This window comes from Herpailurus yagouaroundi, unplaced genomic scaffold (genome assembly GCF_014898765.1).
Source record: "Herpailurus yagouaroundi ecotype Mexico unplaced genomic scaffold, PumYag 163, whole genome shotgun sequence".
NCBI lineage: Eukaryota > Metazoa > Chordata > Mammalia > Carnivora > Felidae > Herpailurus > Herpailurus yagouaroundi.
In genome coordinates, this window is record NW_024412404.1 from 57,588,876 (window position 1) to 57,613,993 (window position 25,118).

The 25,118-nt window shown below is 44.7% G+C and overlaps 1 long non-coding RNA gene across 1 annotated transcript in view; it reads right to left on the reverse strand.

Moving 5' to 3' along the window:
- Positions 1-757: 757 nt before the first annotated feature.
- LOC121037566 (uncharacterized) overlaps positions 758-25,118 on the reverse strand; it is a 26,023-nt gene continuing 1,662 nt past the window's right edge. Inside the window, exon 2 of the long non-coding RNA XR_005793843.1 lies at positions 758-1,063. This is a non-coding gene — a long non-coding RNA (uncharacterized LOC121037566). The remainder of the gene's footprint in view (positions 1,064-25,118) is intronic.

A 25,118-nucleotide genomic window follows, 5' to 3' on the forward strand; every position in this document is an offset into this window, starting at 1 on the left:
GCTGTAACTGGGCGCGCCCACCCGTACCCCTTTGACACTATAGCAGCCTCCCGTCACTTCCTTAGACCAAACCCAGGGTAAAAAGATGAACCCAGGATAAGAAAAGTAACGAACCTGTATCTCTCCCGCCAGATTTTGTGACCGAGCTTCATACCTGCTGTCAACACTAGTTACCGTGGTATTTATTTTCTTAACCAATTTTTAGGGTTCGGTGCCCACGTCATGCAATAGGCCCGAGAGGAGGAGGAGACTTTCATAATATTCATGTAAGAGCCCTGGAAAATAAGACTGGAAAGATCAACTTTTGCCACCACACGAGGGCCCCCCGGAGAAATTGAAGTGAGTCAGGTTAGCAGTAGCTGACCCTTTTACGGTCTCTGGGAGAACAGAACTCCGAGACACCATGCTAGACCTGAGCTATAACAAGCTAACACAACAGAATAGTAAACAGACAACAGGTAGTTTGGGTCGCAAAACGCCAACCAGGTCTTCTGATTCTTTCCCCTCAGTTGATGTATCTGACCCGGGGAAGTAGTTCTAATCCATAACCCAAGGCTCTACGACTGGCCCTGCTCAGGACGTATCTCACCGCCATGTATAAAATAAAGTTAACAACTTTTGAAATACTGCTATCGCAATTGTGCTATTGTGTGTTATCCTGGATTACCACGTGGCCCACGATCCTTCGATCTCAGCTGGGCCGTGAGATCTAACAACATTCACTTAAAAAGAGTTATTTGGTAATGTTACATATCAGTTCGTTGTTCAAAACATTTATTGGGATTTAACACTATGATGTAGATAAACAAGTGTTCCCCAGCTGCTAAATCTCACTTCATATATTTTAAACAATCCACTGTGCTGGCGATTTCTGAAATGTGAAAAGACGTCATATCCAATGCACGTTTTTAAATGTTTCTTCTGAAGCTACATCTGCTTCACATCGCTGGCTCAAAGTGTTCCATTTTCCTCCGGGGTTACTTAATGATCATATTAGAATGGGCAAAAGTCAAGGACTACATCCATTTTCTGAAACGCAGGGGCCTTGGTATTGCACTCTTACCTAAGAAAAGAGAGGGAGAGATCTGAAACACTAGCAAAAGTGTCAACCAGCCAATGAAACTGCAAGATTAACAAAGTCAAATTTATAAAGTGCAATAAGGTTCTCACATAAAAGAGGGAGGCACGGAGGAATTTTTTTTTTTAGGCTATATTATTACCCTTCACGTGACTGGGTCATCCCCTGAACTTTGTGCAATTTTTCAAGCTGTTCCGAACTGACTAATCGTGGCATGTAGTGTATAATATGCTGAAATGTGTTGAAACGTTGGGTAACATTCCCAGTTTGATATTTAAAACACTTGGTCAGCTAGAAAACGTTACGGAGCCATTCCGCCGCTCTGTGTGCATCGTGCCTTCGCAATTTTCATCTCATTTCAGCCCATGGGTTTGGAAATGCTGTCTCCCTCCCCGCGTTTCAAGCAGGCCCGTGTCTTGCCAGCAAATTTTACAGGCAAGAAAATGAAGGCAAACCATCACGTTTCCGACGGAAACAAAGGGAATGGTGTTGCATCCGACATCCTTGTTGGTCTCCTAGAATTTGTTCTGTGTTTTGGTTAGCAGAACCTACTCTCGATGCCCCAGGAGTCTGGCAACATGATTACTATCATGGGGGGGGGGGGTACCTATGGCTTGTATCTATGGCTCTTTCTGAGAAAAAGGAATGGATTATGTAAGCGGATGCTTGAGATACTTCGTGTTCTTTTGCAATATACAGCACGTGTGTCCTGAGAAGCCTAGGGCTTCCTAGAAGCAAGAGAATGAAGGTGTTTTCAGCATTTCAGGAGGGAAGGGGGCCACTGGCAAGTGGCCATCTAATTTGACCAATGTAAATAATGTGCTGGCGTAGCTTGTGCTCTAAAAATAGCCCAGAGTAACTGCAGACTGTGGCCAACCTCCCATATACGTGGAACGCGGGCAGAATTTCTGGAGCCTGAATTTGAAATATGGCAGCTTGAAGAAAGGTTTGAGACCCCCTCAGGCGATCGGTGGGTTTTCATTTGAGGGGCCGGCGTGGAAACGTTGCTCTGAAGCAGTGGGTAACATTAGCTAAGAGGCAAAGTGTTGTTCATTGGAGAACAGTAAGAGGTAGTAACTGAAGAGGAATGACTCGCCTGGGGAAGAGGTTCAATAAGCAGTGATTGAGAGAAAGAACTATTTTTTTTTTTTAATATAAGTTCTTCAGAAGCAGTTAATGAACCCCAGGGGAGAAAATGGTGTTTATATATTTTTACCTAAAATGTCATTACCCAGGCTAATGACCCCCTCATCCACCCAGTTTGACTCTTTGTGATTTCTGGTGGCTCCCTTCCACTCCAACGCATCACCGGAGACCTGTGCCGTACTCCCCTGTGAGGATAATGTTAGTGGCGCGGATCCTGAAGGCACCTCATAGAAAGAACTGGCAGTATCGTTGGAATAAATGAGGCCTTGCCAAAGGTTACAATTTTGAGGAGGTCAAAACCCTTTGGTATATATGGTTCCATATGGTCATGTCCTGCTAATTTAGCAGTAAATAAAGCCGTCAGGTGGTGGTGATCTCCTTTTAAGGGTAAATACTTCCTCTTTCTTTGCTCGAGGCTTGGCACTTCTTGTTAGCAAAGGACAGTCCATACGTAGAGCCTATTTTCCTGCTGATCCAATTACCAGGGTCCGTGTGCTTCAGCCTCCTCCAGTCTGATCTCAGCAACGCTTCCCCAGCCACATGAACTGGCTAAAAGGACTGGGTATTAGAGAAAGTGACAATGGGCGGGAGCATATTTAATTACATATTTTCAAAATGAGCGTATGTCCTTGAGAAGAGAAACAAGGTGATACTAAAATTGGGGAGGACAGAAGCAATACTCTATAGACAACTGTTCTACTAAACATTTTTAAGTAGAGCCCCTTTTAAAGTTAGGTCTTAGGGGTGCCTGGGTGACTCGGCCGGTTAAGCGTCCGACTCTTGCTCTCGGCTCAGGTCATGATCTCATGGTTCGTGGGATCGAGCCCCGTGTTGAGCTCTACGCTGATGGCATGCCTGCTTGAGTTCTCTCTCCCTCTCTCTGCCTCTCCCCTTTCATTCTCTCTCCCTCTCTCAAAATAAATAAATAACATTTAAAAAAATAAAGTGAAGTCTTAAATGGAACTCCAGTATTTAATACACACCAAAGTAGAATTTCTCTAGTTGACTCTGGACAGCGCGGTGCCCCATACATTCTCCAAATCATTGTGCCCAAACACTTGGCTTTACTGAAGATTTGTTTCCCTGGTGAATAGAGTGGCCTCTGAACTTGCTTTATGGTTGACCCAAGGATGTCTAATCAGCCTTGGTAATAATTAATGCTCACAAATGTTCTACCTCATGAAGTGCTGTAGCATTTAAATGCGTGCACAGTAACTTTTAACTTCCCCTCGGAGCAACAGCATTGGAAAGACTCACCATGCTTTTCCCCCCCTTATATAAATAAAAAGTTTCACACCCAATCATCTCTAGGCAGGGGGAAGAAGAGAATCAATTAGAACCTAAGACGGAAACATCCCCCTTGGAATTCAGCTACTGACTTTATGTATGAATTGGACCATTCACCAAATATGAAACGCTCACAGCAGAGGGAAGCTTTTCATCTGCTCCTAGCAGGAGCTGCAAATCCCCAGTGCCAAACATTTTGCTGGTGTCAGTTAAGGCAGACTCCTCAAATTGCCACAGGGAAATCTCACAAATCTCACCATATCTTCAGAAATAGCGTTTAGGGGTTTTTTGTTGTCGTTGTCAGGGAAACAATCAAATAAATCCCTGACAAACTTGTGGCCAGCAGAAAACACACTTGTGGCAATCAAGAGATGCTCCTCACGTGAGATCAGGAGGTACGGTGGAGATCACAGCTTTGACGCCCTCGCGAGTGACCCGAACTAGCCAGAATCTTTCGCGATTAACTAAGGGGTGACTACAGATACTTCCTTTGGGAGCTAAGACCCAGTATTCCTGGGACATGCTTTGGCCTCTAATTTTGGAAGGCTTTCTATAGAATGATAGAGATGATTCCCTCTCTCTGTACTGCAATGCCATAAACACCTTCAGTAAGTTCCCGGTTCAATTCATCACAACTATGGAAATGTCAAGTGCCCATGGAGAGGGGGCCAGGAATCAGGATGCGCCGTGCTTTGTGGCAGCACAGTTTTGCCTTAGATCCATCACCTCGAGGGGGCTGTGCCTGGAAAACGCCCTTCTTGTTGCAGCCCAGAGGTGGAGACGTGGGTCGGTGTATCCCAGTGGGGTTTCACGCTGGGCTGCTTTCCAAATGGCACAGAGAGAAGAAACATGAACTGCAGTTAATCTGACCACGAGATTCCATGCAGATCGGTGCAGCCTGTGAATTGGTTTCTCCCTTCAGCAACGAAGTTTCTTTCGCAGATCAGCGGGAGTCAACACTTCTTTAATAGTTTCATCATAGGCATTCTTCGATGGCTGACCAAGTGAGCTTTGCCTCACCACCCCCGCCCCAAGTAAGTTGTGAGGTGGGTGGGTTCATAAAGTCCGTCCACATCTTTCTGTCTGGTCCACTGTGACATGTTCAATGTCAACAGAGCCGGAATATAGGTTGCCCAGGTGAGGAGCCGGCATCAGTCCAGAAATCCATCTGCCACGGACGGGAGACCTAGAAATGACTCTAACATACAGGAAGCCCACCGGGCCTGCTTCGACACTTGCGTGCATCCCCCAGGAAGACGGTAGCAATCTCGTTGGCTAAAGAATTTGAAAACAGGAAACAGACAGGTAGCTGCCTGGATGGGACACAGATCTGGGAAGCATTTACCACATGGCACTGGACTTATTTACGTATCTGTCCTTCTTCCACAGACAATACAGCCCTAAGAAAAGAGCCACAGTTGCCACATCGGGCACACTTCCTGGCACATGGTATGATTCAGTAAATGTTTGTCCAAAAAGTAATGATTTCTGTTTAGACTAAAGAACCATGGACAACATCACTACTCAAAATTCCTCTCTATCCACCAAATTCAATAACGAAAGGGCTAAGAAAAAAGGGTAGATCTTATTTTTAGTAACTACATCTCTCTGGTAAGACAAGGCTACGTCAATAACAACAGGTCTCCTTGGATGCAACTGAGTTTGACCTGGGCCACACTCTGGTTACCGGCATGACGGTGTCAAGGCTTGAAAGGGACATTTTATACTCCACTGGGTTTTGATGGTGGCCTTTGGGGACGGCAACAGGCGTTGTTTTTAAGTTTATTTATTTTGAGAGAGAGAGAGAAAGAGCAGGAGAGGGGGGCAGAGAGAGAGAATCCCAAGCAGGCTCCACACTGATGTTTCAGAGAAGCTCAAACTCACCAGCTGTGAGATCATGACCTGAGCCAAAGTCAGGAGTTGGACACTTAACTGACTGAGCCACCCACGTGTCCCCACAATAGGCATTTTTAAGGGCAGCTTCCTCCATCTTCCCTGGGACCATCCATCCGCTGGGTGACAGTCCTTCTAACTGGAGCCCAGACATCAGAAAACATGAAATCATTCGCTTCCCAGAATCTCTGATGGGCCATGCCTGAAAAGCTCTTCCAGACCCCAGAGGCATCAGGGCCACATTCCTTGACTAAGGACTACTCCAGAATGTAGGACTTGGACAGATAGGTCCCGGCAGTGCTCCTGCTCTGGGCAACCCATCGGCAACAGTTTCCCGCTTGGCTTCCTCCAGGCTGCACAAAAGACCATTTTGTCTTTGTCAGTTATTTGCCTCCCTCATAGCTCTGTTTTTTCTCAACGTGGTTTTGGCTCACAAGCGGCAGAGCCCTCAAATTCATCACATCTCGGTGGTCTGTCCAAAGTGGGTTGGGTTATTTGCTTTGGGGGCGGGGTTGTGGGCTTTTCTGGCATATTGAGAAAGACAAGGCTTTGCCCTCGTGCTCCCCACCACTGCCCATGGCTGACACTGTCCACGGAGAAGAAAACCCCTGGCCATCAGGAGGCCCGTGTGGCACACTGCCCCTGCCCCAAGCTGATAAAGAAAAAGCCTCAGCATGGCCGCCTGGTCCGGGCAAGGGTCGTGGTCTCCTGAAGGAGGCCTGGGCGGCAAGCACAGGCCTGTCACAGGTTCCTTCCCAGGACACTGGGAGCAGCCTGGGGGGTGGGGGTGAGCCCTGGCAGCCTGGGAGACCAGAGAAATGAGTGATGGCGGTCAGCAGATTGTAAGACCAGCCATGGAGGAGACGAGGTCCCGCTCAGCATTCCGAAGGCAAGTAGAGAGGAGGGGGGCTCCAGGATTTTGCTGGAAGTTCCAGAATCCAGAAGCTTTTAAGGGATGTTCATGGAAATCATTACAGGCTTGAGCATGCCCGGTTTTTCTTTTTTGTTTTCTTTTTTTCTCCCAGTCCAGGTCCTTGGAAGGGAAGGAGCACAGGAGTATCTGTGCTGGAGGGGACCTGTGCTCAAGACCCCCTTGGAGGCACCTGGAGGGGCAGGAGCCGGCCGCCCCAGACAGCCGTGTGTTCCCCACCGCCCCAGTCTTAAAAGTCTTAGGGCTTTTAATAAAAGTGGCAATAAAATAAACTTGTATTCAAAATGCATTGGATCGACTTCAAGCATTGTCCCCCAGACTCCCCACCACATCCCTTGGATCAATACATCAGAGTAATCCAGCTGGATTCATTTAAATATATCAACAGTGGCTTCCTGCAGCCTGTTCCCTGGGTCAAAAGTGATTTTCAAGACGTTTGGGGCAGGTTGTCATTGGAATACCGTTTTACAAGCCCAAATTACTAGCTACTAGAGTCTATGGAAAAGTGTTCCCCTTTAAGTAAACTTTCTTTCTTCCTTTAAAGCCTCGGGGAAAAATAACAATTCAAAAGATCTTTTTTTTTTTTTTTTCTAAGCTCTTTTTACACTGACGGTCGGTTTTTATTGCCAAAAACCATTTGCTGTGTACGAAGCACTGCGAAAGGGCCTGGGTGCCTTATCTAGATGCTATCTGGCAGGCTGGTTGCTGCAGGATAAAAAAAGAGCGTTTTCCATTTAACTTCAAGAGTTTGCCTGGCCTATGTTACCGGAGATAAGGGCTGGGGACAATGGAACTCACCACAGTTGGGGAGGTAACGATAAAGCCCTGCCTGAGCCGCCGGCCCAGATTCTTCCATGAAATACTAAAAGCCCCGTCGTTTGACACACAAAGTTCAAAACTCCTTTTACATATCCCGTATCTGCTATTTTGTTTGAATTTTTCATCATTCAGTGCGTCCTGCTTTATTTCCACCTGAGGCCCCTCACCTGGAACCCCTCGCTTTTCTCTGCTTATCCAAGACTCCTTTCGGCCTTCCAGGCTCTCTCGGCGCTCTTAAAATTAAGAGGCCTCTTTGGAAGCTCAGCGCTGGCCTTGACCTGCATGTCGATTTTCCCCTCCAAGGCTCATCTGTATAATGGGCTTGTCATCTCTGACCCTGCAGGGAATTGTGAGGCCAATACTGGCAAGGAACGGCGTGATGCTCTGAAGACTGTAGCACGACGCAAACGTGCTCACATCTCCTCGAGCCCGCAGCGCAAACATCTAGATCATTTCTGTAACAATTAGCTCAAGTCTCTACCTCTGCTCATCCCTTTTGCGGGGAAGACATTTGGTATTTCGTTTGTCTCTCTTTTCTTTTTAAACCTTGTTGATTTTCTTTTCTTTTTTTTTTTTTTAAGTTTATTTATTTTTGAGAGAGACAGCAGGGGAGGGGCAGAGAGAGAGGGGGACAGAGGATCTGAAGCGGGCTCTGTACTGACAGCAGACAGCCCGATGCGGGGCTCGAACTCACGAACCGCGAGATCACGACCTGAGCCAAAGTCAAGACGCTTGACCGACTGAGCCACCCAGGTGCCCCCAGTTTCTCTCTGTTGTGAGGGTTCGTGGATAAGGACAGGTTACCAGCGCAGGAAAATAGTCGTGAACAAACTGACAAAATGGACCATACAATTAGAAGAGGTATCCTCGCACTATCATTTTTATATAAAGCTAAGGTGTGATTAAATTAGAACAGCTCAGATCCGAGCCCTCAATCGCTGATAACTGGTGGAGCAGGGCCGGTTAACAAATGAAGAAAAGAAAAGAAAGTCATCCAGAACGATGACACAAGGAGCAAAGTGGGAGCAGGAGATATAAATAGCCAAAGATGAAGAGGGGCTCAGGAGGAAATAGAAATGGCCTCTTACATTTGTGCCATAATGACCTTCTTTGTGATCTAGATGACGAAGGTCAGCGATAAAGGGGTTGTTACTCCGAGACAATTTTGTCAGAAAAAAATTATGCCTCGCGTGCCCCAACGCTCTCTTAATTCTTTGTTCATACTAAGAAATCAGCACATTGCCTCCCGATAACCTACATTCTGCTTACTCTAAGGTACAGTAAACCTACTTTCCTGGCATTTCGTGCCTTTGTCTTTCAGTATAAATTATAGCAATTCTGGGCTTGGTTTTAAATGGTTTCGCTTTTTCTAGAACCAAGTATCTTCGGATAATGAGGGTCCGTAGACACCTGCCCCTCTTGCTTGGTGTCCCTTTCGGACAGGAGCCCTGGCACGGCTGTTACTGGAGCCCCCTGAGAAGGAGGGAACGATCCGCTATGGCCTGGGGACACAAAACCCCACAGTTGTACCTGGTAAGTATTCCACAAATGATCGCTTCTGATCATCTCTAGAAAAGAGGATGTCACCACGTGAGAATAAAAGACTGCAAGCGTGTCATTAGGCCGTTCGCTTGTTACAAAGAGAAAATACATTTATTTCCATGAGAGAAGAATCCTGGTCACAAACGGTAGCACAGGCTGGGGCTCTGTACGGAAGGAGGACGTTGGGAACCTGGGGCGGGCGGCCCCTGAGGACGTCTCTCTTCAGCCCGGGGTCTCTGGCAGCCTGCCTTAGCATCCCGGCTTCTGGAACCCCGCCACAGCCATCAGGACATATGGGGTGATGAGAAGCTAACATCAGCGGCTCCGAAGATGTACATCACGTGGGGGTCGGGAGAAGGAAATTTCACACCTAAGGTGCAATTCACTGCGGGGCTGGACTGGACCATGGAATGTATCCAGAAGCACAGCCGTGAAGAGAGAGGGACGGTGATTTTCAGCATTGGAACTTCTCGGGATGGTGTCAAACTTCTCCTCGAGTTCATCATGTTAAGGCGCTGTGAGCCCACCGCGCGTGAGGAATCGGCTTCGCTGTCAGGCCTGTGGCCAGGAGCTCCTAGACCCTCCATCATCGCCAGGAGCGCTCCAGTGACTCGGGGGTCTTTCCCCACCGCGGGCAGGAACAGCGATGCGAGGACCTGCAGGACCTTGCAGTCGTGGCTCAGAGCAGGGATCGGTCTCAACCCGGTGTAGACCTCCCGAGGGGCAGGGGCAATCGGCCAAAGGGGGTCTTGCCCCAACACTCGACCCCCCGTCTGCGCTGAATCACGGCCGCGGGTGGGGAAGGGGGTCAACCATCCAAGGGGGTCTTCGAAAACACAGGCCGGGCTGTCCCCCTTCCCCCCCCATTTTCTTGCAGGTGAAAACCATATATTCATTTTCAAGGACTCTTCACAAATGAGGATTTAAGGGTAGAGGGCTCAGAAGAATGAAGTCACGTGATATGCTTTAATTAAAAAACAAGACATGGCCTCTTCGACGTTTTGCCTTTTCCCACCAGCTGCCGTGGTGTTTACTTTAAATATATATAAATGTAAATGGCAATTTAAGATTATAAATCTTGAAAAGAAAAAAAAAAAAGAAGCACGTGAGCCAAATCTTTCTTTATCTTGGATACAGAATCCTATTGAAACCATTCTTACGCAGTCAACGATGGAAGGAGGAGAGAAATTATTGAATTCCGTCAATTTCCATAAGGAGTCTGCTGTCTAGAGACGAGGCATCATCTGCCTGAGTTTATCTACCAATTTGGCTCTCAAACAAGAAAATGACACTTATGTATTCAATTTTTATGGAAGGGGCTGCCAAAAATATGCCCGACAAAATTGAATAGGCCAATATCTGCGCTCTTGACGTGTTTGCTCGTCCAGGAGGGATGTGCCCTCAGTCAGGCCAGCCGGGGTAACGAGCTCCCGTTGTCAGGATACTGCGGGGAAGGAAGGGGCCCTTGGTAGTGTCGCTGAAAACATGTTCCAAGCTCAGGGAGCCGCTGTTCAAAGACATCGTGGTGAGCCTACCTGCGTGCCGTGACCTGAGGGGCTGCAGTGTGAGTGGGGTGGATCTGTGGGTCCTGAGTGGGAGCTGCAGGGCCAGGTATGACGCTGGCGGGGAAGCGGGGCTGTGCCCCTGAAGGCACCCAGAGCCAGTGTAGCCAGAGGGCGGGAAGGGCCCGGTGCTCATGGAGGAAGGCTCAAGTAAAGGCAAGAGAAGCACTTCAGAGGCCACCACCGTAATCCAGGCCAGGATGGAGGAACCAAGATCAGGGGTTTGGGGAAGGCTGGAAACGAGATAGCACAGGCAGAGCTAACAGACCATGATAGTCCACTGGCTCGGCTGTGGGTCCGGAGGAGGGAGGCGTCAGGATCAACCACAGGTTTCTGGCTCCAGCTCTTAGGTAACTGGCAACCGGTTCACCATGCAAAGACCAATGGGAAGGTTCAGATTTGCAAGGGGAATGAGTTCTGCCCGCAGGAGGACATCCAGGTGGAGAGGTCAAGACGCGGTTGTTGAAAGGGGCCCGACATCAGGCACGAGAGACCCTTGGCGTTGGGAGTCACTCCTATGTGGACAGATACAGGAGTGGGGAGAGAAGGCAGAGAAAGAATAGGAAATGGGAAAAGAAATATATCAAGGATGGAACAGCAACATTGAAGGAAGGAAGGAAGGAAGGAAGGAAGGAAGGAAGGAAGGAAGGAAGGAAGGAAGGAAGGAGGGAAAAGAGTGGTCAAAATGGAGGTTGAGGGGGCCAGAGGTTTGGGCAAAATGAAAGAACAAGAATTTTGCGAACAGGAGTGCAAGATCTAGTTGGTTAGTGGGGTGGTTCAGAAGGGGGGATGAGCGCGTTTAAGCCAACAACCTACCAAGGGACAGAGGTTCTAAACCCCGCTGACCAGCTCCCAGGGCTCTGAGAGCTCTGCCTCCAACTTTCGAGCTTGAGATCTATTCCCAGGGCAACAGAAGACCCCAAGAGGGGCTGCCCCCTGCTCACGGCAAGGATCTTGCTCCTGTGACCTACAGGCCACGGGGCTCCAGACTCAGGCCATGGACCACTCCGTGATGATGCCTCCTCCAGGGGCCCGACGGGTGGGGAGAAGACCCTCGGAACCTCAGGTCTCTGAACTTCCTGATGCCTCTACTGGTAAGTCGTCTGCTCCGTGTCTGGACTCTGTGGCTTTCCTTTGCTCAGAACCACTCAGGACAGGGAAATGGGTCCTGTGTCCACAAGGAGATCATGTCACACCGTCCTTATTGTCACACCCGGAACACAGCATGCCGCTTTGAGCCTTCTTGTTTCCATTTTGTGTGCCATTAACCTTCAATGGCCTAGAGAGGAAACTTCAAACTCCTTACCTTGCTCACAAGGCCCTTCACATTCTGACTTTGCCTCCCACCATACCCTCCGGTCATGTCCCTCATGGCTATTAACCTCCCCCCCCCCCCACCTCCCAGCTTCTCTGTGCTTCTGTCTATTCTCTGAAACTGCCTATCCTTTCTCTCTGTTTTTTTAATATTTATTTATTTATTTTGAGAGGGACAGAGAGAGAGAGAAAGAGAGAGAGAGAGTGGGGGATGGCCAGAGAGGGGGAGAGAGAATCCCAAGCAGGCTCTGCACTGTCAATGCAGAGCCCAACGTGGGGCTTGATCCTATGAACCATGAGATCATGACCTAAGCCAAAATCAAGAGTCAGACACTTAACCAACTGAGCCACCCAGGCGCCCCTGCCTAGTCCTTTCACAGGGCCACCGCACTGCACAGAGACTACAATATAAATGTCCCTCCTCCCCACCCTCCCCCCGCCACACATGTGGAGTTGTGCAGTGGACAACCTGCACTGCCATGAAGGGCCATCCTGCCCTTTTAATGATGCCCTGCCTTTGTATATTCTCTCCTTGTTCTCCTCTTTATCCCCTCTCTAAGACTTTTCCCAACTCCTCTGGGTAAGTCATTTGCTTCCCTTCCCAGACTCCCTTAGCAGCTTGAACAAGCCAATCATCTCACATACTACCCTAATGATCTGCTGACTTGTCTGTCCCTCCCATAGTCTGGGGGCAGAGTCATGTTCCATTCACTATTTTGTTTTGGTTTTGTTTTCATTTTAAATCCCGGGGGCCCAGCCACATAAAGAGTGCTCGTGAAAAACCATTTTTCTAAGTGGGATTGACAAGCCTGGGCAAATGCTCTCACATCATCATATCCAGAGAACAATCATTCCTAATTAAGTCTTTTTGAATAAATAGTCTTTAAGGCAGATTCCATCAGCTACAAAAGTCAGAAGATTCTAGGAGTTGCTCACACTCATTTATTTATTCAACAAATATTTACTAGACACCTGCCATGCCCCAGGCACTGTGCTAGGGGTGGGCATTCCACAGAGAACACAGCAAAGCCCAGCCTTGTTGAGCCTGCCTTCTGGAAAGGGGGAGTGGGGAAGAATTAGACGATCCACAAGTAGACCAAAAGTCTTCTAGAATGGTAGATGGTAAGAGGCGCTAAGGAGAAAAATTATCTTGGGGGTGGGGGGAGACCTAGATGTCAGTGGCAGAAGGGAAGGACTTTGCTAGTTTACATCTGATGGTCAAAGAAGGCGTCTGATAGGAACATCAATGGGGTATCTGCACAAAGTCTTTACTTAAAAACTATTTTTGAGCACCATATCTGCGCTTAGTGTGGCCAAATACTTTCTCTGCTCCCTTGAAAGAGCTTTTATCTCACCTGTCTTGCCATATCCTCAGGTGCCTACAGGTAGGCATTGGTGCTGCACCTACTGACATCTGAGGACTCCGAGAAGGGAGGACCAAGGGCACTTTCCCCAAGAGGAAGGGACAGACGCTATGGCAGCCCAGCCCCAGGACTCCGCTTCCTGCTTTCTGATGTTAAGGAGGAGGACAGAGCACCCAGTATGGACCCGCTCTGCTTCCTTTCCTGCCTTGAAACATTTTATTGATGGCATGAGCACTGGGGCGTCGGCGGTCCCCTCAGGCACTCTGAGGATGTTTCCTCATTTGTCAAATGGAGATTTTAACACCAGTCCTGCCTCTCAACCCTGTCCCAGGGCCAAAGGTAAAATACACATTAAAGGTAGGTTATGAAACAAGGCACGTGGTCAGCCCTGTTGCTTTTCCTCACAAGAGGTATGTAAGGGTTTCTTCTCCCCTTGTGGCCACCATACTTCTTGACAACTCGCCCCCCCCCAACCATTTCCCTTTTTCTTTGTACTTGAAAGGTGCTTTCCTTTCTATTGCCTCACCTAATTCTTGCACCATCCCAGGGGGGGCAGACCTATTTCAGAGACTGGGAGTCTGAGACCCAGACAAGGGGAATGACAGGGTCATCAGTTAACCCGTGACCAAGCAGAAATTGAATTCAGGTTTCTCCTTTCTTCTTTCCCTCCATAACCACCTTTACAGCTTCCATCACTGCGCTGGGTGAGCACACACACAGACACGCACACGCTCACACTATAGATGAGGGTCCGTAGTGGCCCAGGGTTTGGGTCTGCAAATAAAGCTATAAAAATATCGCTTTCCAGCTACCTTTGATAATGCTACTCTCATCAATGAGTTCGATTTAGCGAACCTATATTTGGGTACAACTTGAAGTCTGGGCTTAACTTATCGATTTGGGTAAAGGGCATTCTCAAAGCGCAAAGACTTGCTCAATATAAAGCTACATGCTGGTGAGTTCAAAAAATTTTTCAGAATTCCAACTTTCCCGAAAATGCTAAAATTCTAAATGAGGCAGTGACTTGGACAGACAGGAGGCTGGCTTCTTCCCCTAAGTGATTCTGCTGCTAAGCGCTAGGGAATGATGCAAATGTGGTGAGTGGCTAATAATTAAAGGATTTAATTAAGCATCGTCTGGGAACGTGTCTCGCTGAGCAGCGTGTGTATTGGCAGTCCCAAGCAATCGGGTGGTTATGGCAGGGAGGCAAGCATTGTTAAAGGCAAACGAACTGATTATTTGGGGAAGATTTTCTACGCCAAGGGTCAAAAGAAACACATGTTAACTGTTGATAATACACATTTGGGGCAAGCGTTTCAATGAACATGGTAAAAAAAAAAGGGGGGTTTTAATTACTATCCCATTATTCACTGTTTGTGAACCCAACGTCTAGCACCTGGGAAAATGGAGGTCAAGAACAATCGCCTATTCGTCAACTCTGTTTCTGGACCTGGATACATTGTAGGTGGTCAACCAATGCTCAAGGTTGAAGTAGCAAACGAATAAACAGACACCGAAAGCAATCACACTATCATGGAATGTTTAGTCAAAATAAAAAAGGAAGAGGAGGAGGAGGAGGAGGAGGAGGAAAACCTATACAGGATACAAAATCTGTACATACTGTGATCCCATGATGTAAGCAAAGATATGGAAAAAGAATCAAAGGAAATGTTAGTGGCTATTTCTGATAGATGAGATCATGATGGGTGTTTTTCTCTTTCCTGCTTCTTGATTCTCTATATTTTTAAATTGTAACTATATATATATATATACATATATATATGTATATATATATATACACACACACATAAAACACTATATTTTGTTATTTATGTATCAATTTATATACTTATACATTTATAATTTCTGTTATATATAATTACAAATTATTATATATAACATGTATATTATATATGTATATATATATAATATATGTATATATGTACATATGATATATGTACATATATGTATATATTATATATGTATATTACATATATCAAAACCCATGAAAATAGAAAAAATAAAAATGTATATATCAAAACCCAAAAAAGAAAATGCTACTTTTTTAATGTTTTAAAATATCGGTTTATTTTTGAGAGAGAGGGAGAGACAGCGCGGGGGAGGGGAAGAGAGTGAGGGAGGCACAGAATTGGAAGCAGGCTCTGGGCTCTGAGCTGTCAGCACAGAGCCCGACGTGGGGCTGGAACTCACGAACCACGAGATCATGACCTGAGCCAAAGTTGGAAGCTTAACCGACCACCCAGGTGCTCCAAAAATGCTATTTTTGATGAAGCACCAGAATCACAGGTGGATGAGACATTAGGAATGATCCACTTATTACATTCGTTCACTCAGTCAGTCAACAAACAAGTTTTTAGGCAACTGTACCTATTATGCTTGGCAATCTGTTAGGTGTGGTCTTTGCACTTACCATAGCCCATAGTCTTACAAACTTTCCCATCCATGGTTAAGCCCCGTAACCATTCCTATGTGGTGGGTACTATCATTGTTCTAATTTCCAAATGAGAAATCTGTCAAGGTCACACATCTATTAAGCAGGAGCCTCACCAAGACACCTAACCCCAGAACGGCAGCCCTTAACTGCTCTGCCCGCCAAGTCTCCTGGTGGCCAGGTCAGGCCAACCCCTCAAACTGTGACTGTCCCCAGACATTTATACCCTGTCTTCCTTCGCCTACCACTCACTGGCTTGGTTCAGCCTTCAGAACCACACAGAATGAGCAGATGACCACATATTCCCTTCAAGCCCTGTGTGTTCCAGACTAAACATTCCTGGATCCTTTGACTATCTGTCGGGGTTTCCTATGACCCAGTATCCCACCACTCTCCTCCAGACTGTTCTAATTTATCAAAGTCCTTAGAATTTGGCTCCATTGCAGAGTTTCTTGTAGCAATTTGGCCATGCAGCTGAGCACACCCCACACTGCTCTGTGTGGTCTGACTAGCACAGAGGATCATCTCTCTGGACCCAGACACCAGGCTTCTATTATCATAACTCAGAAGCATCCTCATTTTGGCTTTTCTGCATAGGACTCTTTAACATTGAACTTGCATTTTGTAGTACATAGCATACATATGTTAAGTCTTCTGTGATAACAGATGCTGAACTAGAGAGGCAAGTAATTCCCCCAAGGCTGTATACTAAAAATTCAATTATCTGAAAGCAAAACTTTAACAAAAACACTAAAATACGTGACAAGTATAGTCACAGGTCAAATCCCCAAGCCTACTGTAGCCCTCCCATAGGTGAAATACATCCTTTTGAAATAATGTACAAAACATTAGTAAGGACTCAGACTTTTTAGCATGAAAAAGCCACTGGAACAGAAAATACCCAAGACTGTCTCAGTAGATGTAGGGTCATTGTCTGTCATATACTTATACTGTTAATTATTAGAGCAAAAATATCGGACATGGCATGTCTTATTTTTCTTAAATTCCAGGGTTTGAGGTAAAGAAAATTTCACTAAAGCAGGTATAAGAGGGGCTTAAAGATGTTAAGGACTCTGGGAAGATTCTGGAAAGGTCCGAGAAGAGCATGAGAAATGCATGGTGCTGGTACGTTGTGTCTAAAGCAACTTTTTTTTTTTTTAATTTTTTTTCAACGTTTTTATTTATTTTTGGGACAGAGAGAGACAGAGCATGAACGGGGGAGGGGCAGAGAGAGAGGGAGACACAGAATCGGAAACAGGCTCCAGGCTCTGAGCCATCAGCCCAGAGCCCGACGCGGGGCTCGAACTCACGGACCGCGAGATCGTGACCTGGCTGAAGTCGGACGCTTAACCGACTGCGCCACCCAGGCGCCCCTAAAGCAACTTTTAAACATCCCTGCCCTTTTTCCCGGTACAGGCTGCGGTTGTATTACTCTTGATCTGAAATCTTCCCTTTTGCTCTTCAGAATGTCTTACTTTTGGCTCCAGAATCATTGTGGGATGAAGGTCAAGAATGAGGGCTTAACTACGGGCATGCATGTCCAGAAGTCTTAGCCCAAACTGAATCGAGGGACCCCACAAAGTTGTCAGGACTTTCTCCGTTCCCTGGACTCCCCTTTACGTGACGGCTTCATTTCAGGCAGTTTCTGATTTTTAGAGACAAAGAAGCCTCCGGCATCTCTTGGCTTACATTTCACCATCTTAATCACACCCAAGGCAAAAAAAAAAAAAAAAAAAGTGGGCGGGAGGTAGGGCTTCTCTTTCCCATAGTTCCCACACAATTTCCAGGTTTGACTCTCACTGGACCAACCTGAGTCACATGCCCATCTCTCAGCCAATCATAAGAACTGGAGGGATGGCAAACATTGTCCCAGTTCAAGTCATATACTCACTCCTAAAGCAGGTGCAAGGGTGGGTAGAAAGGAAGCAAAGCAGTGATCAGGCTTATCCAAACCAAATGGACACATGGTTGTGGAATGAAAAAGGGATGTTTGCCATCACAAATGGAGCTTGACCCATAGAAGAATGAATGGATAATGGATGGACAAAACCACCAAGTATCTAGGATAGGGAAGAGAGGAACTCACAGAGGCCCTACTATGTGACAAATGCTAGATACCCTATAAGACACGAATCATCTCAGATGAAAAGGTGGGTAACCACTTAGTAGTGAATCAGTCCACAGCTAAGAGTTAAGCAAAACCCGAGGCAAGTAGATGAGGGCCTCCTGGTGACTGGTTTAAGAAGGAAGGGAGGCAAGGAGAGTCTAGGGGAGACCATGGTACTGGAAGAGAAAATGACATGCGAAAGGGAGGCTCCTAGACCTGCCTTCTGTCAAGTCTGCCTGTAATAATGACACCAGAGAGAATATTGACATAAAAGCCCAACCTGGACACCATCTGGAGTGAATGGCCTTTTATCAACATGTATCACCTGCTGTACCCTTCCAAGGATTGGGAAACCACAATTCCCAGAATCCCTCCCTTGTGTGGCTCCAAGTCAGGGTTTGCCAATGAGATCTGCACTGTGCGCTGGGAACAGAGGCCATTCTTCTCTTCACAGCAGACATGTGAGCAGACGTGAGATCCACAGTTGCTTCTCAGCCAGTACTTGTGAATCACCTGTTCTGCTACTGCAGACTAAGCCAATTGGTAGAAACTTCTTCTGCAGAATTCTTAACAACTACAGCAATTTCCTTAGAAGCTTTTGAGAAGCCTGAGGTCTTCAGTATCTACTTCCCTAACCTTCTGGTGCAGCTTTCCTGATTTTTGGTAGCAACTTTTCTGACCTTTGTGACCCAACCTCTTCCATTACTCATATAAACCCTAATTCCTAGCTTAAAGCCCTTTATTCCTAGAATAGTTAGATTTGTTCCATTTCCCTGCGCAAATCCAGACTGATAGAGAACTCCAGCATAAAAAGGATCCTGTCCTGAGATGAGGCTCTGCAGTCTAAGAATGCCAACAAATGTGCCTTGCAGACTTGGAGAAGTTTTAATATACTTTTATTTCCCCCGCCCTTTTCCTACTATGTCCCTGAATTTGGAGGAGGGATCAGTAAATAACTTCATTTAGAAAGTTGACTTTTTAAGTCACAAATGATGTTGCCATACATCAGCATGAATGACGTTCACTCCAATTACCAACAGTAGTGGGATTCTCACACACACACACACACACACACACACACACACACACACACACACAGAAGTCTCCCAGAACATTTCAGCCTCTTGAGTCAAATATATCTACTTAAAATCCCCAGGAACTAAGACCCTAAGTCTAGAGGACCCTGAGTGTGGGCAAAAATAACTAACAACAATTAAGGGCATACTACTTGTATGTTATGTTTATTGACATTTTTAACTATTTCCCAGGCTAAGATGCCAAGAGAAGCAGGATAAATAAGGGAATATAGGAGTAGGGCTTTTCTGTTGGGCCTTTATCACCCAACTCCAGTCATCTGGATGGGCCATGATGTTCTGGGCCACTTAATTAACATGCTATGGTCTGAAAACAACAAAAGCAGAAAGTTCTTAATAAATTAATTACATTACAGCCCTGGCATCTTTAAATCCATGAATTCTTTTTTTTTTTTTATTAATTGTTTAATGTTTTTTTTTTTTTTAGACCAAGACAGATCATGAGCAGGGGACGGGCAGAGAGAGGGAGATGCAGAATCCAAAGCAGGCTCCAGGCTCTAAGCCACCAGCACAGAGCCCAACATGGGGCTTGAACCCACGAACTGTGAGATCATGACCTGAGTCAAAGTTGGACGTTTAACCGACTGAGCCACCCAGGCACCTCTCCATGAATTCTTATAGAGCCTACAGGTGATGGCAAGAGGTGCCTGGCTTTTGTAAATAGCTAGGCCTAGGTTAATATCCTCGTTTTGATCCTTAATAGATGTTTACACTGTATTTAAATTGTTAAGCCCAAGTTTTATACACCTGTAAAATAAGTATAATAAAAGTATCACTAATGAAATAGGTATAATTACTTTCACACATGAGGAAACTTCCCAAGAGCAATAATGGTCCCAGGGATAGTTAGAGGGAAGAGTACTTTATTATTTTTTTAATTTTATTTATTTATTCTGAGGAGGGAGGGGCCGAGTGAGAGAATCCCAAGCAGGCACCACGCTGTCAGCACAGAGCAGGATGCAGGGCTCGAACTCACAAACCATGAGATCATGACCCGAGCCAAAATCAAGAGTCAGATGCTTAGCCGACTGAGCCACCCAGGCGCTGAGGTGAGGGTCCTTTATACTCTTCCGTGATCTCCATTAACACCTTCCCACCCAAAAGCTTAATCTAAATAAAAGTGATGCTCTTGCTGTAGAAATGCAATTCAATGTTGCAATTTAATGTTGAAATAAAATTCAGAAGAAACTCTTAGTCTCTTCCTAGAAGAATGCCGTTCCTCCCTCCCCCAGTTCCTGCTTTATAAGCTGCCACTTCCAAAAGAAAATCCATTTGAAATGAGAGTAATCTCTCCAAAATATTTCTTCTGATGACAATGTTCCACCCAAATGCTACCTCGATGCTTCCTATGAATACAATCACTAGGTTAATGATTTTAAATATCTGGGTTAACTCTCCAGTTTGAACCATCCCATGCGACAAATGTGAGAATGACTAGGTATAAAATGAATTCACTTGTTGGGAGTTAACACATGGTGAGTAGTTGAAAAGATCAATAAAATTGAAAGCCTCTAGCCAGGCTAAGAAAAATAGAGAAAACACAACTTACTGATACTAGAAATGAAAGGGGGGGATACACTGTAGTCCTTGTAGAAACTAAAAGTATTATAAAGGAATACTATGAATAACCCTATGCCCACGAATTTGATACCTTAGATGAAAGTACCAATTCCTTAAAAAACATAATCTGTCAAAATTCACATAAGAAAAAATAGTGTGAATAGGCCTACATCCATTAAATAAATTAAATTAGTGATTAATAATATTCCAAAACAGAAAACATCAGGCCCAGATAGGTTCCCTGGTCACTTCTACAAAACACTGAAGGAAGAAATTATACCAATTCTCTATAATCTCTTTCAGAGGATAAAAGCCAGAGGAATACTCAGTAACTTATTCTCTGAGGTAAATATTACCCTAATACCAAAACCAAAGATGTTATAAGAAAACTATAGACCAACATCTCTCTTGAACATAGATGCAACGTCTTCAATAAAATATTAGCAAATCAAATCCAAAAAAAGGATGAGGAAAAGAATTATGCGCCACAACCAAGTGGAATTTATCTCAGATATGTAAGGCTGGTTCAATATTTGAAAATCAATTAATGTAATCCATCACATCAAAAGACTAAAAAAAAAAAAAAACCACATAATCATCAATAGATGAAAAAAAAAAGCATTTGACAAAATCCAACAGCCATTCATGACAAAAACCCTCAGTAAAGTAGGAATGACAGGGAACTTTCTCTACTTGATAAAAGCTACCTACAAAAAAACCTACAGATAACATTATACTTAACAATAAGAAACTTGAAGCTTTGCAACTAAGGTATAAAGCATGGATGTCTTTTCTCACCACTCCTTTTCAATACGATACTGGAAGTCCTTGCTAATATAATCAGGAAGAAAAAGAAATGAAAAGTATACAGATTGGGAAGGAAAAAATTAAACTTTTTTTACTCACAGATGACATGGCTGTCTATGTATAAAATCTGAAATAACCACCAAAACTCCTGGCAATAATAAAGGATTGTAGCAAGGCTGCAAGATACAAGATTAATATGCAAAAGTCAATTGTTTTCCTATATACCGACAATGAACAAGTGGAATCTGAAATTTAAAATATACTATTGACAGTAGCACCAACAAAACATAAAAAAAAATACATAAATCTAAAAACATGTACAAGACCTATATGAGGAAAACTACAAACCTCTGATGAAAAAAATAAAAGAACTAAATAAATGGGGAGATATTCCATGTTCATGGATAGGAAGACTCAATACTGTCAAGATGTCAGTTCTTTCCAACTTGACCTACAGATTCAATGCAATCTCAGTCAAAATCCCAGCTAGTTATTTTACAGAGAGACAAAAGACCCAGGGCAACCAACATAATATTGAAGGAGAAGAACAACGTTGGAGGATGGAGCTACCCAGCTTCACGATTTACTATAAATCTACAGTAATAAAAATGGTGTGGTATTAGTGAAAGAATAGAAAAACAGATCAATAGAACAGAGTAGAAAGCCCAGAAATAAATCCCCATCAATAAAGTCAATTAAACTTTGACCAAGGAACAAAGGCAATATGAAGGAGCAAAGACAGTCTAGTCTAACAAATGGTTCTGGAACAATCGAATGGTCATATGAAAAGAATGAATCCTACACCCTTCACAAAAATGAACTCAAAATATATCTTAGACCTACATGTAAAACACAAAAGTATAAAATTCCTAGAAGATAATGTAGGAGAACACCTAGAAGACCTTGGGGGTGGTGATGCCTTTTTGGATATGAAAGACACAATCCGCCACAGAAATAGTTAAGCTAGACTTCAATGAAATTAAAGTCTGCTTCACACACACAAAAACCAATATCAACAGAATTAGAAGACAAGCTACAGACTGGTTGAACATTTTTGCAAAAGACACATCTGGTAAAGAATTGTTATCCTAAATACACTTAGAACTCTTAAAACTCAACAATAAGAAAATAACCTGACTAAAGCATGGGCCAAAGACTTTAACAGACACCTCATCAAAGAAGGTATATGATGGTAAACAAGCATATAGAAATATGTTCCACGTCATAGGTCTTCAGGGAAATGGCAAACTAAAACAATGAGATACCGCTACACGCCCTTTAGAATGGTCAAAATCTAGAACACGGATGAGAGCAAATTCTGGCAAGGGTGTACAGCAAAAGGAACTCTCATTCACCTGCTGGTGGGAATATAAAATGGTACATCTACTTTGCAGGACTGTTTGACAGTCTCTTACGGATTTAAACATATTCTTTGGGGCGCCTGGGTGGCGCAGTCGGTTAAGCGTCCGACTTCAGCCAGGTCACGATCTCGCGGTCCGTGAGTTCGAGCCCCGCGTCAGGCTCTGGGCGGATGGCTCAGAGCCTGGAGCCTGTTTCCGATTCTGTGTCTCCCTCTCTCTCTGCCCCTCCCCCGTTCATGCTCTGTCTCTCTCTGTCCCAAAAATAAATAAACGTTGAAAAAAAAAATTAAAAAAAAAAAAACATATTCTTACTGTACAATCTAGCAGTTATGCTCCTTGGGCATTTTACCCAAATGCACTGAAAACCTATGCCCACACAAACCCTGCATACAGGTGTTTATAGAAGCTTTACTTATAACTGCCAAAACTTGGAAGCAACCAAGATAGCCTTTGCTAGGGGAAGGGATAAGTGAATTGTGGTAGGCCCAAACAATGAAATATTACCCAGCACTCAAAATAAATGACCATATGATTTCATTAATATGTGGAATTTAAGAAAAAAAAAAACAAACAAAGAAAAAAAAGAGACAAACCAAAAAACAGACTATTAAATATAGAGAACACAGTGGTGGTTGCCAGAGGGATGTAGGTGGGAAGAAGGGTAAGATAGGTAAAGGGGATTAAGAGTACACTTAGAGCGACAAGCACTGAGAAATGTATACAATTGTTGAATCATTATACACCTAAAAGTGACATCACACTGCATGTTGACTATATCTTAATGAAAAACAAAAACCAACAATTAAGAAATGAGCTATCACCCATGAAAAGATGCGGAGGAACCTTAAATACGTAACCTAAGTGAAAGAAGCCAATCTGAAAAGGCTACATACTATATGATTCCAACTATATGACATTCCGGAAAAAGAAAAACCATGGAGACAATGAAAAAGTCAGCAGTTGCCAAAGGTTTAGAGAGTTGGGGGATAGGTAGGAATAAATAGGCAAAATATAGGAAAATTTCAGGGCAATGAAAACACCTTGTATGATATTATAATGATGGATATATGTTATTATATATTTGCCCAAATGCACAGAATGCACAACACCAAGCGTGAACCCTAATGTAATCTATGGACTTTGATTATGTGTCACTGTAGAGTTCATAAGTTGTAACAAATGTACCACTCTGGTGACTAATGCTGATAATGGGGGGGGATTATGCATGTATGAGGGCAGAGGGCATACAGCTAATATCTGTCCTTTCTTCTCAATTTTGTTATGAACCTTAAACTGCTCTAAAAAATACCTTCAAAAAAATTTAAAAAAAGATATGGAAAGAAAAACTGGTGGTGGGCATTTGATCAGATTGGCTACTCCAGTGTAGAACCTATCCATATACAGCAAGTTTTTCGAAAATCTCCCCAACTCTGTCAATCATTCATCCACTCCGTAAAGATCGATTAATAAATTAATTACTTAGTAAAGGCTAATTAATAAAGATTACGGACTCTTTGACATATGCTGTGCCCAGGTTCCCAGGGGACATTTTCGTGGACAAGACAGACACGGTCCCTGTACCACAGTCCCATCCAACCCCCAGGGTTGTGTCATTCAACTTCTTTTTTCTCCTTATTGCCCTACCACCCCACTCTACCTCCCTACCAGGAACTTTTTAAGATTTTTTTCCGGAACCACTTCCTACAGAATTTTAATACCACAGATAGATGGTATCTCTGTGCTTTATACATGAAATGAATAAGGTTTTTTTCACCTTCCAAGGACTGACTTTTGCTCCTTTCAGGACAATATCACCCCCATTGAGAATGTATAAAGATATACCAGAATAGAACAAATCCCAGAAGCTGAAAGACCCTTAGAGCCTAATAGTCTATGTCAGGGTGGGGGTCAGAATGGAGGGAAAATCTGTAACAAAGTTGACAAATTAATTAAAATCAATCAAAAGCTATTGACCGCATGTCTACTAGATGTCCCCAACTGGTAGGCGTGTGGGATACAGAAGACACAGACACCATCCCGACTTTAAGGAATAGACTTGCAATGCCTCTATTTGGAGACCCAAGAAGAGAACATGTGGTCTGTTAGAGTAATGAAGTCCCCGCTATGGTGAGTGTTGCAGGTGCACTGGGGTCCAAGGCAGAGCGGTCAGCATGGGGGCAGGGGAGCAAAGCAAGGCCCTCTGGAGGAGCTAGGGCCACAAAGACCTCAGCAACTAGATATTTGAGCTTATTCACAATTATTTAGCACCTGTTGTATAGGGCACTGAGCTAGGAACTGGGCTTCCAGAGATGACCAAGACCCTATAAGCCATGGAAGCTGATAGAAGAACAGATAAACACAGGAAGAACTCTCCACAAGGAACAAGTGCCACGGGAGGACGAGGCCTCACGGTAGGGTGGAAAGATCAGATAGAGGAGCCAGAAATCCCTGGTTTCAAAGCCCAGCTAGACCATCCCTCTGAGCCTCGGTTTCCTCATCAGGGCAGTGGGGAGAAACGTGCCCTCCTGGTAGAGTTGCTGGGAGGCTGTTGGTTTGGGCCCTTGAGAAACAGACACCAAGAAAGGATTAGCTGTGAGAGGGAGTTACTGGGGGCCAGGGAGCTGCAGGAGACAGGCAGAGCCACCAGACCACCACGTAGCTGCCCCTGCGGAAGGAAGAAGGAAAAAGAAAGCAGAAGCAGGAGAAAGAGAGAGAGAGAGAGAGAGAGAGAGAGAGAGAGAGAGAGAAAGAAAGAAAGAAAGAAAGAAAGAAAGAAAGAAAGAAAGAAAGAAAGAAAGAAA